We start from the raw sequence: 19,239 nt of genomic DNA, 5'->3' as shown, positions 1-19,239 counted from the left end.
ACCTAAAACTGAAACTATGGGATTTTTTTCTTTTTTCAGGTCCCATAAATAAGACACTAGAAAGAAATAAGCCCATATTTTCCATCTTTCACTGTCCCCTGATCCCATATAACACATTTATTATTTCTTTCCCTGTGGCTCTTTCTAATACTGTTTGCTGATATTTTTCAAAAATCCCTCCATTTTAACTTACAAGTGTAGGAATACATAATACAGACAAAATGACCTTTCTGTGCCCTTTTTTTAAACTTTAAATTGAAAAACAAACTTTTTTAAATTTCATAAATTTAAATTTCAATTTAATTAAAAAAGTTTAATTCAAATTTTAAAAATAATTACATCATTGCTTTCCTTATTGAATTTTGAAGCCTGTAGCCAAATTTCATCCATGAAACTTCAAAAATGAGCTTACAATTGCAGATTGAAGTGTTCAAAACATGCTCTCTGACAGGAACGGGGACCCAATTATTTGCCCCATTGGAACGCATTGAAAATCATAGTAAATACATAGGGTCCTGTTCAATAAATAATTTTGATAGCCACCTTGGGACTTCTGGTTCATGTTAGGCATTCATTTTGAAGTGTCTAAGTACAATCTCAGTGCCTCATGACCGGCATTCCGTTGCAAAATTTTGTTTTTATTGACAACAGGGTCAGTCTGTCTACTTCCGGGAAAGAATAAAGGCTAGAATTTAGGCAATTTACTCTATGTACTGACGCCAGATTACATTTAAATCAATCAAAATTTTTACAGAAATTCAAACTAGAAAGCCTACCCTTTCAAATAAATCTACATTCAGTTACAGAACTAGTGAAATAATAGCACTACACAATTTATAACAAAAGTTATATATTTTTTTTAAGAACTACATTCGTGGGTACCGGACTGGTTGCCCTAACTGGGATCCTATTCCTGTCAGACTTTATTTTTTTCCCCAGACTTAAAACTGCTCTTTTAAAATAAAGATATACATCTCAGTAGTTATTATGCAAAGTTTCAAAAAAATTTATCAAACAGTTACAGAATTATAGATCCTTATCTATAACATCTCAAATACCAGAAAATTGATCGGAGAAAATCTTAAATTCATGAAGAAAATATGCTAAAAATCATCAAAACTTTTTTATTTCAAGAGATATTTACATTCTGTAAATTGCATAAGATAGATAAATTCATTCTTTGTATGGAAATCTAGTTGAAACCAAAATTTGTTTAAAAATAAATTAAAAATATTATTTTTTTCAATTAAAATAAAAAAATCTTCCGTTTTAAAGAATTACATATGCAAAACAAGCATACCCCATAACAAGGGTATAAAATATGAGACAAAGTCTTCAAATAGTCTGCTAAGTTCATTTAAAATACAATATAAGAGGCTAGATGCAGAGAAGTTCTCACTTGTAGCTAAAACCAGTCAAACAGCACCTCCTATAGTTCAACAGATGTGGAGGGCAATCCTTGATCTTCCTGACCGCTTAATGCTACTGTGCGTTGTTGTACTTTTAACTGGTCTGAATGTCCCACTAGTTCATATGTGTGTTCTCGTGGACACTGAGACTCTTGGTGGCTGAGATCCATATACTTTAGTCCAAGTTCACCAACCTGAATATAGATAACAAAGACAAGTTATTAATGCAGGAACTTTTAAAAATGAAACTTAGGAAAGAAGCATCAATGAAAATGAAATTCAAACAGTGAAACTATTAAAAGAGCACTAAGTGTTTCCTTAACCAGAAGCTGATGTTCAAAAGTTCTAAAACCAAGGAAGATATAGCCCCATTCATCTACTGCTGAAATAGATACAGATAAAATTAACGGTCCTTTTAAGGACCATCAAAATCTTTAAAAGGGAGTCTAAAATTGTTGTACACTTCAGTTTAAATTGCTTTAATAAGCTATATTATAGCTCTACCCCTTAAATATCTTCCAAAAAATGTAAAATTAGAGAGTGCCTGGCAAGTGTTTCTGAGTTTACACAATAATATGTGGTTATGTGTGTAATGCGGCTCTAAATAAATGTGAGCTGGATTCGCACATAACTTTCATAGCTGAACCGTGGCACTTAAATGATTTATTTAATAGCCACAATTTATCAAAAACTTATTAATTTAAGACCTAAAACTGAAACTATGGGATTTTTTTCTTTTTTCAGGTCCCATAAATAAGACACTAGAAAGAAATAAGCCCATATTTTCCATCTTTCACTGTCCCCTGATCCCATATAACACATTTATTATTTCTTTCCCTGTGGCTCTTTCTAATACTGTTTGCTGATATTTTTCAAAAATCCCTCCATTTTAACTTACAAGTGTAGGAATACATAATACAGACAAAATGACCTTTCTGTGCCCTTTTTTTAAACTTTAAATTGAAAAACAAACTTTTTTAAATTTCATAAATTTAAATTTCAATTTAATTAAAAAAGTTTAATTCAAATTTTAAAAATAATTACATCATTGCTTTCCTTATTGAATTTTGAAGCCTGTAGCCAAATTTCATCCATGAAACTTCAAAAATGAGCTTACAATTGCAGATTGAAGTGTTCAAAACATGCTCTCTGACAGGAACGGGGACCCAATTATTTGCCCCATTGGAACGCATTGAAAATCATAGTAAATACATAGGGTCCTGTTCAATAAATAATTTTGATAGCCACCTTGGGACTTCTGGTTCATGTTAGGCATTCATTTTGAAGTGTCTAAGTACAATCTCAGTGCCTCATGACCGGCATTCCGTTGCAAAATTTTGTTTTTATTGACAACAGGGTCAGTCTGTCTACTTCCGGGAAAGAATAAAGGCTAGAATTTAGGCAATTTACTCTATGTACTGACGCCAGATTACATTTAAATCAATCAAAATTTTTACAGAAATTCAAACTAGAAAGCCTACCCTTTCAAATAAATCTACATTCAGTTACAGAACTAGTGAAATAATAGCACTACACAATTTATAACAAAAGTTATATATTTTTTTTAAGAACTACATTCGTGGGTACCGGACTGGTTGCCCTAACTGGGATCCTATTCCTGTCAGACTTTATTTTTTTCCCCAGACTTAAAACTGCTCTTTTAAAATAAAGATATACATCTCAGTAGTTATTATGCAAAGTTTCAAAAAAATTTATCAAACAGTTACAGAATTATAGATCCTTATCTATAACATCTCAAATACCAGAAAATTGATCGGAGAAAATCTTAAATTCATGAAGAAAATATGCTAAAAATCATCAAAACTTTTTTATTTCAAGAGATATTTACATTCTGTAAATTGCATAAGATAGATAAATTCATTCTTTGTATGGAAATCTAGTTGAAACCAAAATTTGTTTAAAAATAAATTAAAAATATTATTTTTTTCAATTAAAATAAAAAAATCTTCCGTTTTAAAGAATTACATATGCAAAACAAGCATACCCCATAACAAGGGTATAAAATATGAGACAAAGTCTTCAAATAGTCTGCTAAGTTCATTTAAAATACAATATAAGAGGCTAGATGCAGAGAAGTTCTCACTTGTAGCTAAAACCAGTCAAACAGCACCTCCTATAGTTCAACAGATGTGGAGGGCAATCCTTGATCTTCCTGACCGCTTAATGCTACTGTGCGTTGTTGTACTTTTAACTGGTCTGAATGTCCCACTAGTTCATATGTGTGTTCTCGTGGACACTGAGACTCTTGGTGGCTGAGATCCATATACTTTAGTCCAAGTTCACCAACCTGAATATAGATAACAAAGACAAGTTATTAATGCAGGAACTTTTAAAAATGAAACTTAGGAAAGAAGCATCAATGAAAATGAAATTCAAACAGTGAAACTATTAAAAGAGCACTAAGTGTTTCCTTAACCAGAAGCTGATGTTCAAAAGTTCTAAAACCAAGGAAGATATAGCCCCATTCATCTACTGCTGAAATAGATACAGATAAAATTAACGGTCCTTTTAAGGACCATCAAAATCTTTAAAAGGGAGTCTAAAATTGTTGTACACTTCAGTTTAAATTGCTTTAATAAGCTATATTATAGCTCTACCCCTTAAATATCTTCCAAAAAATGTAAAATTAGAGAGTGCCTGGCAAGTGTTTCTGAGTTTACACAATAATATGTGGTTATGTGTGTAATGCGGCTCTAAATAAATGTGAGCTGGATTCGCACATAACTTTCATAGCTGAACCGTGGCACTTAAATGATTTATTTAATAGCCACAATTTATCAAAAACTTATTAATTTAAGACCTAAAACTGAAACTATGGGATTTTTTTCTTTTTTCAGGTCCCATAAATAAGACACTAGAAAGAAATAAGCCCATATTTTCCATCTTTCACTGTCCCCTGATCCCATATAACACATTTATTATTTCTTTCCCTGTGGCTCTTTCTAATACTGTTTGCTGATATTTTTCAAAAATCCCTCCATTTTAACTTACAAGTGTAGGAATACATAATACAGACAAAATGACCTTTCTGTGCCCTTTTTTTAAACTTTAAATTGAAAAACAAACTTTTTTAAATTTCATAAATTTAAATTTCAATTTAATTAAAAAAGTTTAATTCAAATTTTAAAAATAATTACATCATTGCTTTCCTTATTGAATTTTGAAGCCTGTAGCCAAATTTCATCCATGAAACTTCAAAAATGAGCTTACAATTGCAGATTGAAGTGTTCAAAACATGCTCTCTGACAGGAACGGGGACCCAATTATTTGCCCCATTGGAACGCATTGAAAATCATAGTAAATACATAGGGTCCTGTTCAATAAATAATTTTGATAGCCACCTTGGGACTTCTGGTTCATGTTAGGCATTCATTTTGAAGTGTCTAAGTACAATCTCAGTGCCTCATGACCGGCATTCCGTTGCAAAATTTTGTTTTTATTGACAACAGGGTCAGTCTGTCTACTTCCGGGAAAGAATAAAGGCTAGAATTTAGGCAATTTACTCTATGTACTGACGCCAGATTACATTTAAATCAATCAAAATTTTTACAGAAATTCAAACTAGAAAGCCTACCCTTTCAAATAAATCTACATTCAGTTACAGAACTAGTGAAATAATAGCACTACACAATTTATAACAAAAGTTATATATTTTTTTTAAGAACTACATTCGTGGGTACCGGACTGGTTGCCCTAACTGGGATCCTATTCCTGTCAGACTTTATTTTTTTCCCCAGACTTAAAACTGCTCTTTTAAAATAAAGATATACATCTCAGTAGTTATTATGCAAAGTTTCAAAAAAATTTATCAAACAGTTACAGAATTATAGATCCTTATCTATAACATCTCAAATACCAGAAAATTGATCGGAGAAAATCTTAAATTCATGAAGAAAATATGCTAAAAATCATCAAAACTTTTTTATTTCAAGAGATATTTACATTCTGTAAATTGCATAAGATAGATAAATTCATTCTTTGTATGGAAATCTAGTTGAAACCAAAATTTGTTTAAAAATAAATTAAAAATATTATTTTTTTCAATTAAAATAAAAAAATCTTCTGTTTTAAAGAATTACATATGCAAAACAAGCATACCCCATAACAAGGGTATAAAATATGAGACAAAGTCTTCAAATAGTCTGCTAAGTTCATTTAAAATACAATATAAGAGGCTAGATGCAGAGAAGTTCTCACTTGTAGCTAAAACCAGTCAAACAGCACCTCCTATAGTTCAACAGATGTGGAGGGCAATCCTTGATCTTCCTGACCGCTTAATGCTACTGTGCGTTGTTGTACTTTTAACTGGTCTGAATGTCCCACTAGTTCATATGTGTGTTCTCGTGGACACTGAGACTCTTGGTGGCTGAGATCCATATACTTTAGTCCAAGTTCACCAACCTGAATATAGATAACAAAGACAAGTTATTAATGCAGGAACTTTTAAAAATGAAACTTAGGAAAGAAGCATCAATGAAAATGAAATTCAAACAGTGAAACTATTAAAAGAGCACTAAGTGTTTCCTTAACCAGAAGCTGATGTTCAAAAGTTCTAAAACCAAGGAAGATATAGCCCCATTCATCTACTGCTGAAATAGATACAGATAAAATTAACGGTCCTTTTAAGGACCATCAAAATCTTTAAAAGGGAGTCTAAAATTGTTGTACACTTCAGTTTAAATTGCTTTAATAAGCTATATTATAGCTCTACCCCTTAAATATCTTCCAAAAAATGTAAAATTAGAGAGTGCCTGGCAAGTGTTTCTGAGTTTACACAATAATATGTGGTTATGTGTGTAATGCGGCTCTAAATAAATGTGAGCTGGATTCGCACATAACTTTCATAGCTGAACCGTGGCACTTAAATGATTTATTTAATAGCCACAATTTATCAAAAACTTATTAATTTAAGACCTAAAACTGAAACTATGGGATTTTTTTCTTTTTTCAGGTCCCATAAATAAGACACTAGAAAGAAATAAGCCCATATTTTCCATCTTTCACTGTCCCCTGATCCCATATAACACATTTATTATTTCTTTCCCTGTGGCTCTTTCTAATACTGTTTGCTGATATTTTTCAAAAATCCCTCCATTTTAACTTACAAGTGTAGGAATACATAATACAGACAAAATGACCTTTCTGTGCCCTTTTTTAAACTTTAAATTGAAAAACAAACTTTTTTAAATTTCATAAATTTAAATTTCAATTTAATTAAAAAAGTTTAATTCAAATTTTAAAAATAATTACATCATTGCTTTCCTTATTGAATTTTGAAGCCTGTAGCCAAATTTCATCCATGAAACTTCAAAAATGAGCTTACAATTGCAGATTGAAGTGTTCAAAACATGCTCTCTGACAGACTTTATTTTTTTCCCCAGACTTAAAACTGCTCTTTTAAAATAAAGATATACATCTCAGTAGTTATTATGCAAAGTTTCAAAAAAATTTATCAAACAGTTACAGAATTATAGATCCTTATCTATAACATCTCAAATACCAGAAAATTGATCGGAGAAAATCTTAAATTCATGAAGAAAATATGCTAAAAATCATCAAAACTTTTTTTATTTCAAGAGATATTTACATTCTGTAAATTGCATAAGATAGATAAATTCATTCTTTGTATGGAAATCTAGTTGAAACCAAAATTTGTTTAAAAATAAATTAAAAATATTATTTTTTTCAATTAAAATAAAAAAATCTTCCGTTTTAAAGAATTACATATGCAAAACAAGCATACCCCATAACAAGGGTATAAAATATGAGACAAAGTCTTCAAATAGTCTGCTAAGTTCATTTAAAATACAATATAAGAGGCTAGATGCAGAGAAGTTCTCACTTGTAGCTAAAACCAGTCAAACAGCACCTCCTATAGTTCAACAGATGTGGAGGGCAATCCTTGATCTTCCTGACCGCTTAATGCTACTGTGCGTTGTTGTACTTTTAACTGGTCTGAATGTCCCACTAGTTCATATGTGTGTTCTCGTGGACACTGAGACTCTTGGTGGCTGAGATCCATATACTTTAGTCCAAGTTCACCAACCTGAATATAGATAACAAAGACAAGTTATTAATGCAGGAACTTTTAAAAATGAAACTTAGGAAAGAAGCATCAATGAAAATGAAATTCAAACAGTGAAACTATTAAAAGAGCACTAAGTGTTTCCTTAACCAGAAGCTGATGTTCAAAAGTTCTAAAACCAAGGAAGATATAGCCCCATTCATCTACTGCTGAAATAGATACAGATAAAATTAACGGTCCTTTTAAGGACCATCAAAATCTTTAAAAGGGAGTCTAAAATTGTTGTACACTTCAGTTTAAATTGCTTTAATAAGCTATATTATAGCTCTACCCCTTAAATATCTTCCAAAAAATGTAAAATTAGAGAGTGCCTGGCAAGTGTTTCTGAGTTTACACAATAATATGTGGTTATGTGTGTAATGCGGCTCTAAATAAATGTGAGCTGGATTCGCACATAACTTTCATAGCTGAACCGTGGCACTTAAATGATTTATTTAATAGCCACAATTTATCAAAAACTTATTAATTTAAGACCTAAAACTGAAACTATGGGATTTTTTTCTTTTTTCAGGTCCCATAAATAAGACACTAGAAAGAAATAAGCCCATATTTTCCATCTTTCACTGTCCCCTGATCCCATATAACACATTTATTATTTCTTTCCCTGTGGCTCTTTCTAATACTGTTTGCTGATATTTTTCAAAAATCCCTCCATTTTAACTTACAAGTGTAGGAATACATAATACAGACAAAATGACCTTTCTGTGCCCTTTTTTTAAACTTTAAATTGAAAAACAAACTTTTTTAAATTTCATAAATTTAAATTTCAATTTAATTAAAAAAGTTTAATTCAAATTTTAAAAATAATTACATCATTGCTTTCCTTATTGAATTTTGAAGCCTGTAGCCAAATTTCATCCATGAAACTTCAAAAATGAGCTTACAATTGCAGATTGAAGTGTTCAAAACATGCTCTCTGACAGGAACGGGGACCCAATTATTTGCCCCATTGGAACGCATTGAAAATCATAGTAAATACATAGGGTCCTGTTCAATAAATAATTTTGATAGCCACCTTGGGACTTCTGGTTCATGTTAGGCATTCATTTTGAAGTGTCTAAGTACAATCTCAGTGCCTCATGACCGGCATTCCGTTGCAAAATTTTGTTTTTATTGACAACAGGGTCAGTCTGTCTACTTCCGGGAAAGAATAAAGGCTAGAATTTAGGCAATTTACTCTATGTACTGACGCCAGATTACATTTAAATCAATCAAAATTTTTACAGAAATTCAAACTAGAAAGCCTACCCTTTCAAATAAATCTACATTCAGTTACAGAACTAGTGAAATAATAGCACTACACAATTTATAACAAAAGTTATATATTTTTTTTAAGAACTACATTCGTGGGTACCGGACTGGTTGCCCTAACTGGGATCCTATTCCTGTCAGACTTTATTTTTTTCCCCAGACTTAAAACTGCTCTTTTAAAATAAAGATATACATCTCAGTAGTTATTATGCAAAGTTTCAAAAAAATTTATCAAACAGTTACAGAATTATAGATCCTTATCTATAACATCTCAAATACCAGAAAATTGATCGGAGAAAATCTTAAATTCATGAAGAAAATATGCTAAAAATCATCAAAACTTTTTTATTTCAAGAGATATTTACATTCTGTAAATTGCATAAGATAGATAAATTCATTCTTTGTATGGAAATCTAGTTGAAACCAAAATTTGTTTAAAAATAAATTAAAAATATTATTTTTTTCAATTAAAATAAAAAAATCTTCCGTTTTAAAGAATTACATATGCAAAACAAGCATACCCCATAACAAGGGTATAAAATATGAGACAAAGTCTTCAAATAGTCTGCTAAGTTCATTTAAAATACAATATAAGAGGCTAGATGCAGAGAAGTTCTCACTTGTAGCTAAAACCAGTCAAACAGCACCTCCTATAGTTCAACAGATGTGGAGGGCAATCCTTGATCTTCCTGACCGCTTAATGCTACTGTGCGTTGTTGTACTTTTAACTGGTCTGAATGTCCCACTAGTTCATATGTGTGTTCTCGTGGACACTGAGACTCTTGGTGGCTGAGATCCATATACTTTAGTCCAAGTTCACCAACCTGAATATAGATAACAAAGACAAGTTATTAATGCAGGAACTTTTAAAAATGAAACTTAGGAAAGAAGCATCAATGAAAATGAAATTCAAACAGTGAAACTATTAAAAGAGCACTAAGTGTTTCCTTAACCAGAAGCTGATGTTCAAAAGTTCTAAAACCAAGGAAGATATAGCCCCATTCATCTACTGCTGAAATAGATACAGATAAAATTAACGGTCCTTTTAAGGACCATCAAAATCTTTAAAAGGGAGTCTAAAATTGTTGTACACTTCAGTTTAAATTGCTTTAATAAGCTATATTATAGCTCTACCCCTTAAATATCTTCCAAAAAATGTAAAATTAGAGAGTGCCTGGCAAGTGTTTCTGAGTTTACACAATAATATGTGGTTATGTGTGTAATGCGGCTCTAAATAAATGTGAGCTGGATTCGCACATAACTTTCATAGCTGAACCGTGGCACTTAAATGATTTATTTAATAGCCACAATTTATCAAAAACTTATTAATTTAAGACCTAAAACTGAAACTATGGGATTTTTTTCTTTTTTCAGGTCCCATAAATAAGACACTAGAAAGAAATAAGCCCATATTTTCCATCTTTCACTGTCCCCTGATCCCATATAACACATTTATTATTTCTTTCCCTGTGGCTCTTTCTAATACTGTTTGCTGATATTTTTCAAAAATCCCTCCATTTTAACTTACAAGTGTAGGAATACATAATACAGACAAAATGACCTTTCTGTGCCCTTTTTTTAAACTTTAAATTGAAAAACAAACTTTTTTAAATTTCATAAATTTAAATTTCAATTTAATTAAAAAAGTTTAATTCAAATTTTAAAAATAATTACATCATTGCTTTCCTTATTGAATTTTGAAGCCTGTAGCCAAATTTCATCCATGAAACTTCAAAAATGAGCTTACAATTGCAGATTGAAGTGTTCAAAACATGCTCTCTGACAGGAACGGGGACCCAATTATTTGCCCCATTGGAACGCATTGAAAATCATAGTAAATACATAGGGTCCTGTTCAATAAATAATTTTGATAGCCACCTTGGGACTTCTGGTTCATGTTAGGCATTCATTTTGAAGTGTCTAAGTACAATCTCAGTGCCTCATGACCGGCATTCCGTTGCAAAATTTTGTTTTTATTGACAACAGGGTCAGTCTGTCTACTTCCGGGAAAGAATAAAGGCTAGAATTTAGGCAATTTACTCTATGTACTGACGCCAGATTACATTTAAATCAATCAAAATTTTTACAGAAATTCAAACTAGAAAGCCTACCCTTTCAAATAAATCTACATTCAGTTACAGAACTAGTGAAATAATAGCACTACACAATTTATAACAAAAGTTATATATTTTTTTTAAGAACTACATTCGTGGGTACCGGACTGGTTGCCCTAACTGGGATCCTATTCCTGTCAGACTTTATTTTTTTCCCCAGACTTAAAACTGCTCTTTTAAAATAAAGATATACATCTCAGTAGTTATTATGCAAAGTTTCAAAAAAATTTATCAAACAGTTACAGAATTATAGATCCTTATCTATAACATCTCAAATACCAGAAAATTGATCGGAGAAAATCTTAAATTCATGAAGAAAATATGCTAAAAATCATCAAAACTTTTTTATTTCAAGAGATATTTACATTCTGTAAATTGCATAAGATAGATAAATTCATTCTTTGTATGGAAATCTAGTTGAAACCAAAATTTGTTTAAAAATAAATTAAAAATATTATTTTTTTCAATTAAAATAAAAAAATCTTCCGTTTTAAAGAATTACATATGCAAAACAAGCATACCCCATAACAAGGGTATAAAATATGAGACAAAGTCTTCAAATAGTCTGCTAAGTTCATTTAAAATACAATATAAGAGGCTAGATGCAGAGAAGTTCTCACTTGTAGCTAAAACCAGTCAAACAGCACCTCCTATAGTTCAACAGATGTGGAGGGCAATCCTTGATCTTCCTGACCGCTTAATGCTACTGTGCGTTGTTGTACTTTTAACTGGTCTGAATGTCCCACTAGTTCATATGTGTGTTCTCGTGGACACTGAGACTCTTGGTGGCTGAGATCCATATACTTTAGTCCAAGTTCACCAACCTGAATATAGATAACAAAGACAAGTTATTAATGCAGGAACTTTTAAAAATGAAACTTAGGAAAGAAGCATCAATGAAAATGAAATTCAAACAGTGAAACTATTAAAAGAGCACTAAGTGTTTCCTTAACCAGAAGCTGATGTTCAAAAGTTCTAAAACCAAGGAAGATATAGCCCCATTCATCTACTGCTGAAATAGATACAGATAAAATTAACGGTCCTTTTAAGGACCATCAAAATCTTTAAAAGGGAGTCTAAAATTGTTGTACACTTCAGTTTAAATTGCTTTAATAAGCTATATTATAGCTCTACCCCTTAAATATCTTCCAAAAAATGTAAAATTAGAGAGTGCCTGGCAAGTGTTTCTGAGTTTACACAATAATATGTGGTTATGTGTGTAATGCGGCTCTAAATAAATGTGAGCTGGATTCGCACATAACTTTCATAGCTGAACCGTGGCACTTAAATGATTTATTTAATAGCCACAATTTATCAAAAACTTATTAATTTAAGACCTAAAACTGAAACTATGGGATTTTTTTCTTTTTTCAGGTCCCATAAATAAGACACTAGAAAGAAATAAGCCCATATTTTCCATCTTTCACTGTCCCCTGATCCCATATAACACATTTATTATTTCTTTCCCTGTGGCTCTTTCTAATACTGTTTGCTGATATTTTTCAAAAATCCCTCCATTTTAACTTACAAGTGTAGGAATACATAATACAGACAAAATGACCTTTCTGTGCCCTTTTTTTAAACTTTAAATTGAAAAACAAACTTTTTTAAATTTCATAAATTTAAATTTCAATTTAATTAAAAAAGTTTAATTCAAATTTTAAAAATAATTACATCATTGCTTTCCTTATTGAATTTTGAAGCCTGTAGCCAAATTTCATCCATGAAACTTCAAAAATGAGCTTACAATTGCAGATTGAAGTGTTCAAAACATGCTCTCTGTCAGACTTTATTTTTTTCCCCAGACTTAAAACTGCTCTTTTAAAATAAAGATATACATCTCAGTAGTTATTATGCAAAGTTTCAAAAAAATTTATCAAACAGTTACAGAATTATAGATCCTTATCTATAACATCTCAAATACCAGAAAATTGATCGGAGAAAATCTTAAATTCATGAAGAAAATATGCTAAAAATCATCAAAACTTTTTTATTTCAAGAGATATTTACATTCTGTAAATTGCATAAGATAGATAAATTCATTCTTTGTATGGAAATCTAGTTGAAACCAAAATTTGTTTAAAAATAAATTAAAAATATTATTTTTTTCAATTAAAATAAAAAAATCTTCCGTTTTAAAGAATTACATATGCAAAACAAGCATACCCCATAACAAGGGTATAAAATATGAGACAAAGTCTTCAAATAGTCTGCTAAGTTCATTTAAAATACAATATAAGAGGCTAGATGCAGAGAAGTTCTCACTTGTAGCTAAAACCAGTCAAACAGCACCTCCTATAGTTCAACAGATGTGGAGGGCAATCCTTGATCTTCCTGACCGCTTAATGCTACTGTGCGTTGTTGTACTTTTAACTGGTCTGAATGTCCCACTAGTTCATATGTGTGTTCTCGTGGACACTGAGACTCTTGGTGGCTGAGATCCATATACTTTAGTCCAAGTTCACCAACCTGAATATAGATAACAAAGACAAGTTATTAATGCAGGAACTTTTAAAAATGAAACTTAGGAAAGAAGCATCAATGAAAATGAAATTCAAACAGTGAAACTATTAAAAGAGCACTAAGTGTTTCCTTAACCAGAAGCTGATGTTCAAAAGTTCTAAAACCAAGGAAGATATAGCCCCATTCATCTACTGCTGAAATAGATACAGATAAAATTAACGGTCCTTTTAAGGACCATCAAAATCTTTAAAAGGGAGTCTAAAATTGTTGTACACTTCAGTTTAAATTGCTTTAATAAGCTATATTATAGCTCTACCCCTTAAATATCTTCCAAAAAATGTAAAATTAGAGAGTGCCTGGCAAGTGTTTCTGAGTTTACACAATAATATGTGGTTATGTGTGTAATGCGGCTCTAAATAAATGTGAGCTGGATTCGCACATAACTTTCATAGCTGAACCGTGGCACTTAAATGATTTATTTAATAGCCACAATTTATCAAAAACTTATTAATTTAAGACCTAAAACTGAAACTATGGGATTTTTTTCTTTTTTCAGGTCCCATAAATAAGACACTAGAAAGAAATAAGCCCATATTTTCCATCTTTCACTGTCCCCTGATCCCATATAACACATTTATTATTTCTTTCCCTGTGGCTCTTTCTAATACTGTTTGCTGATATTTTTCAAAAATCCCTCCATTTTAACTTACAAGTGTAGGAATACATAATACAGACAAAATGACCTTTCTGTGCCCTTTTTTTAAACTTTAAATTGAAAAACAAACTTTTTTAAATTTCATAAATTTAAATTTCAATTTAATTAAAAAAGTTTAATTCAAATTTTAAAAATAATTACATCATTGCTTTCCTTATTGAATTTTGAAGCCTGTAGCCAAATTTCATCCATGAAACTTCAAAAATGAGCTTACAATTGCAGATTGAAGTGTTCAAAACATGCTCTCTGTCAGACTTTATTTTTTTCCCCAGACTTAAAACTGCTCTTTTAAAATAAAGATATACATCTCAGTAGTTATTATGCAAAGTTTCAAAAAAATTTATCAAACAGTTACAGAATTATAGATCCTTATCTATAACATCTCAAATACCAGAAAATTGATCGGAGAAAATCTTAAATTCATGAAGAAAATATGCTAAAAATCATCAAAACTTTTTTATTTCAAGAGATATTTACATTCTGTAAATTGCATAAGATAGATAAATTCATTCTTTGTATGGAAATCTAGTTGAAACCAAAATTTGTTTAAAAATAAATTAAAAATATTATTTTTTTCAATTAAAATAAAAAAATCTTCCGTTTTAAAGAATTACATATGCAAAACAAGCATACCCCATAACAAGGGTATAAAATATGAGACAAAGTCTTCAAATAGTCTGCTAAGTTCATTTAAAATACAATATAAGAGGCTAGATGCAGAGAAGTTCTCACTTGTAGCTAAAACCAGTCAAACAGCACCTCCTATAGTTCAACAGATGTGGAGGGCAATCCTTGATCTTCCTGACCGCTTAATGCTACTGTGCGTTGTTGTACTTTTAACTGGTCTGAATGTCCCACTAGTTCATATGTGTGTTCTCGTGGACACTGAGACTCTTGGTGGCTGAGATCCATATACTTTAGTCCAAGTTCACCAACCTGAATATAGATAACAAAGACAAGTTATTAATGCAGGAACTTTTAAAAATGAAACTTAGGAAAGAAGCATCAATGAAAATGAAATTCAAACAGTGAAACTATTAAAAGAGCACTAAGTGTTTCCTTAACCAGAAGCTGATGTTCAAAAGTTCTAAAACCAAGGAAGATATAGCCCCATTCATCTACTGCTGAAATAGATACAGATAAAATTAACGGTCCTTTTAAGGACCATCAAAATCTTTAAAAGGGAGTCTAAAATTGTTGTACACTTCAGTTTAAATTGCTTTAATAAGCTATATTATAGCTCTACCCCTTAAATATCTTCCAAAAAATGTAAAATTAGAGAGTGCCTGGCAAGTGTTTCTGAGTTTACACAATAATATGTGGTTATGTGTGTAATGCGGCTCTAAATAAATGTGAGCTGGATTCGCACATAACTTTCATAGCTGAACCGTGGCACTTAAATGATTTATTTAATAGCCACAATTTATCAAAAACTTATTAATTTAAGACCTAAAACTGAAACTATGGGATTTTTTTCTTTTTTCAGGTCCCATAAATAAGACACTAGAAAGAAATAAGCCCATATTTTCCATCTTTCACTGTCCCCTGATCCCATATAACACATTTATTATTTCTTTCCCTGTGGCTCTTTCTAATACTGTTTGCTGATATTTTTCAAAAATCCCTCCATTTTAACTTACAAGTGTAGGAATACATAATACAGACAAAATGACCTTTCTGTGCCCTTTTTTTAAACTTTAAATTGAAAAACAAACTTTTTTAAATTTCATAAATTTAAATTTCAATTTAATTAAAAAAGTTTAATTCAAATTTTAAAAATAATTACATCATTGCTTTCCTTATTGAATTTTGAAGCCTGTAGCCAAATTTCATCCATGAAACTTCAAAAATGAGCTTACAATTGCAGATTGAAGTGTTCAAAACATGCTCTCTGACAGGAACGGGGACCCAATTATTTGCCCCATTGGAACGCATTGAAAATCATAGTAAATACATAGGGTCCTGTTCAATAAATAATTTTGATAGCCACCTTGGGACTTCTGGTTCATGTTAGGCATTCATTTTGAAGTGTCTAAGTACAATCTCAGTGCCTCATGACCGGCATTCCGTTGCAAAATTTTGTTTTTATTGACAACAGGGTCAGTCTGTCTACTTCCGGGAAAGAATAAAGGCTAGAATTTAGGCAATTTACTCTATGTACTGACGCCAGATTACATTTAAATCAATCAAAATTTTTACAGAAATTCAAACTAGAAAGCCTACCCTTTCAAATAAATCTACATTCAGTTACAGAACTAGTGAAATAATAGCACTACACAATTTATAACAAAAGTTATATATTTTTTTTAAGAACTACATTCGTGGGTACCGGACTGGTTGCCCTAACTGGGATCCTATTCCTGTCAGACTTTATTTTTTTCCCCAGACTTAAAACTGCTCTTTTAAAATAAAGATATACATCTCAGTAGTTATTATGCAAAGTTTCAAAAAAATTTATCAAACAGTTACAGAATTATAGATCCTTATCTATAACATCTCAAATACCAGAAAATTGATCGGAGAAAATCTTAAATTCATGAAGAAAATATGCTAAAAATCATCAAAACTTTTTTATTTCAAGAGATATTTACATTCTGTAAATTGCATAAGATAGATAAATTCATTCTTTGTATGGAAATCTAGTTGAAACCAAAATTTGTTTAAAAATAAATTAAAAATATTATTTTTTTCAATTAAAATAAAAAAATCTTCCGTTTTAAAGAATTACATATGCAAAACAAGCATACCCCATAACAAGGGTATAAAATATGAGACAAAGTCTTCAAATAGTCTGCTAAGTTCATTTAAAATACAATATAAGAGGCTAGATGCAGAGAAGTTCTCACTTGTAGCTAAAACCAGTCAAACAGCACCTCCTATAGTTCAACAGATGTGGAGGGCAATCCTTGATCTTCCTGACCGCTTAATGCTACTGTGCGTTGTTGTACTTTTAACTGGTCTGAATGTCCCACTAGTTCATATGTGTGTTCTCGTGGACACTGAGACTCTTGGTGGCTGAGATCCATATACTTTAGTCCAAGTTCACCAACCTGAATATAGATAACAAAGACAAGTTATTAATGCAGGAACTTTTAAAAATGAAACTTAGGAAAGAAGCATCAATGAAAATGAAATTCAAACAGTGAAACTATTAAAAGAGCACTAAGTGTTTCCTTAACCAGAAGCTGATGTTCAAAAGTTCTAAAACCAAGGAAGATATAGCCCCATTCATCTACTGCTGAAATAGATACAGATAAAATTAACGGTCCTTTTAAGGACCATCAAAATCTTTAAAAGGGAGTCTAAAATTGTTGTACACTTCAGTTTAAATTGCTTTAATAAGCTATATTATAGCTCTACCCCTTAAATATCTTCCAAAAAATGTAAAATTAGAGAGTGCCTGGCAAGTGTTTCTGAGTTTACACAATAATATGTGGTTATGTGTGTAATGCGGCTCTAAATAAATGTGAGCTGGATTCGCACATAACTTTCATAGCTGAACCGTGGCACTTAAATGATTTATTTAATAGCCACAATTTATCAAAAACTTATTAATTTAAGACCTAAAACTGAAACTATGGGATTTTTTTCTTTTTTCAGGTCCCATAAATAAGACACTAGAAAGAAATAAGCCCATATTTTCCATCTTTCACTGTCCCCTGATCCCATATAACACATTTATTATTTCTTTCCCTGTGGCTCTTTCTAATACTGTTTGCTGATATTTTTCAAAAATCCCTCCATTTTAACTTACAAGTGTAGGAATACATAATACAGACAAAATGACCTTTCTGTGCCCTTTTTTTAAACTTTAAATTGAAAAACAAACTTTTTTAAATTTCATAAATTTAAATTTCAATTTAATTAAAAAAGTTTAATTCAAATTTTAAAAATAATTACATCATTGCTTTCCTTATTGAATTTTGAAGCCTGTAGCCAAATTTCATCCATGAAACTTCAAAAATGAGCTTACAATTGCAGATTGAAGTGTTCAAAACATGCTCTCTGACAGGAACGGGGACCCAATTATTTGCCCCATTGGAACGCATTGAAAATCATAGTAAATACATAGGGTCCTGTTCAATAAATAATTTTGATAGCCACCTTGGGACTTCTGGTTCATGTTAGGCATTCATTTTGAAGTGTCTAAGTACAATCTCAGTGCCTCATGACCGGCATTCCGTTGCAAAATTTTGTTTTTATTGACAACAGGGTCAGTCTGTCTACTTCCGGGAAAGAATAAAGGCTAGAATTTAGGCAATTTACTCTATGTACTGACGCCAGATTACATTTAAATCAATCAAAATTTTTACAGAAATTCAAACTAGAAAGCCTACCCTTTCAAATAAATCTACATTCAGTTACAGAACTAGTGAAATAATAGCACTACACAATTTATAACAAAAGTTATATATTTTTTTTAAGAACTACATTCGTGGGTACCGGACTGGTTGCCCTAACTGGGATCCTATTCCTGTCAGACTTTATTTTTTTCCCCAGACTTAAAACTGCTCTTTTAAAATAAAGATATACATCTCAGTAGTTATTATGCAAAGTTTCAAAAAAATTTATCAAACAGTTACAGAATTATAGATCCTTATCTATAACATCTCAAATACCAGAAAATTGATCGGAGAAAATCTTAAATTCATGAAGAAAATATGCTAAAAATCATCAAAACTTTTTTATTTCAAGAGATATTTACATTCTGTAAATTGCATAAGATAGATAAATTCATTCTTTGTATGGAAATCTAGTTGAAACCAAAATTTGTTTAAAAATAAATTAAAAATATTATTTTTTTCAATTAAAATAAAAAAATCTTCCGTTTTAAAGAATTACATATGCAAAACAAGCATACCCCATAACAAGGGTATAAAATATGAGACAAAGTCTTCAAATAGTCTGCTAAGTTCATTTAAAATACAATATAAGAGGCTAGATGCAGAGAAGTTCTCACTTGTAGCTAAAACCAGTCAAACAGCACCTCCTATAGTTCAACAGATGTGGAGGGCAATCCTTGATCTTCCTGACCGCTTAATGCTACTGTGCGTTGTTGTACTTTTAACTGGTCTGAATGTCCCACTAGTTCATATGTGTGTTCTCGTGGACACTGAGACTCTTGGTGGCTGAGATCCATATACTTTAGTCCAAGTTCACCAACCTGAATATAGATAACAA

The sequence above is a fragment of the Mytilus galloprovincialis genome, chromosome 8 (genome assembly GCF_965363235.1).
Source record: "Mytilus galloprovincialis chromosome 8, xbMytGall1.hap1.1, whole genome shotgun sequence".
Lineage (NCBI taxonomy): Eukaryota > Metazoa > Mollusca > Bivalvia > Mytilida > Mytilidae > Mytilus > Mytilus galloprovincialis.
This window is presented reverse-complemented; position numbering follows the sequence as displayed.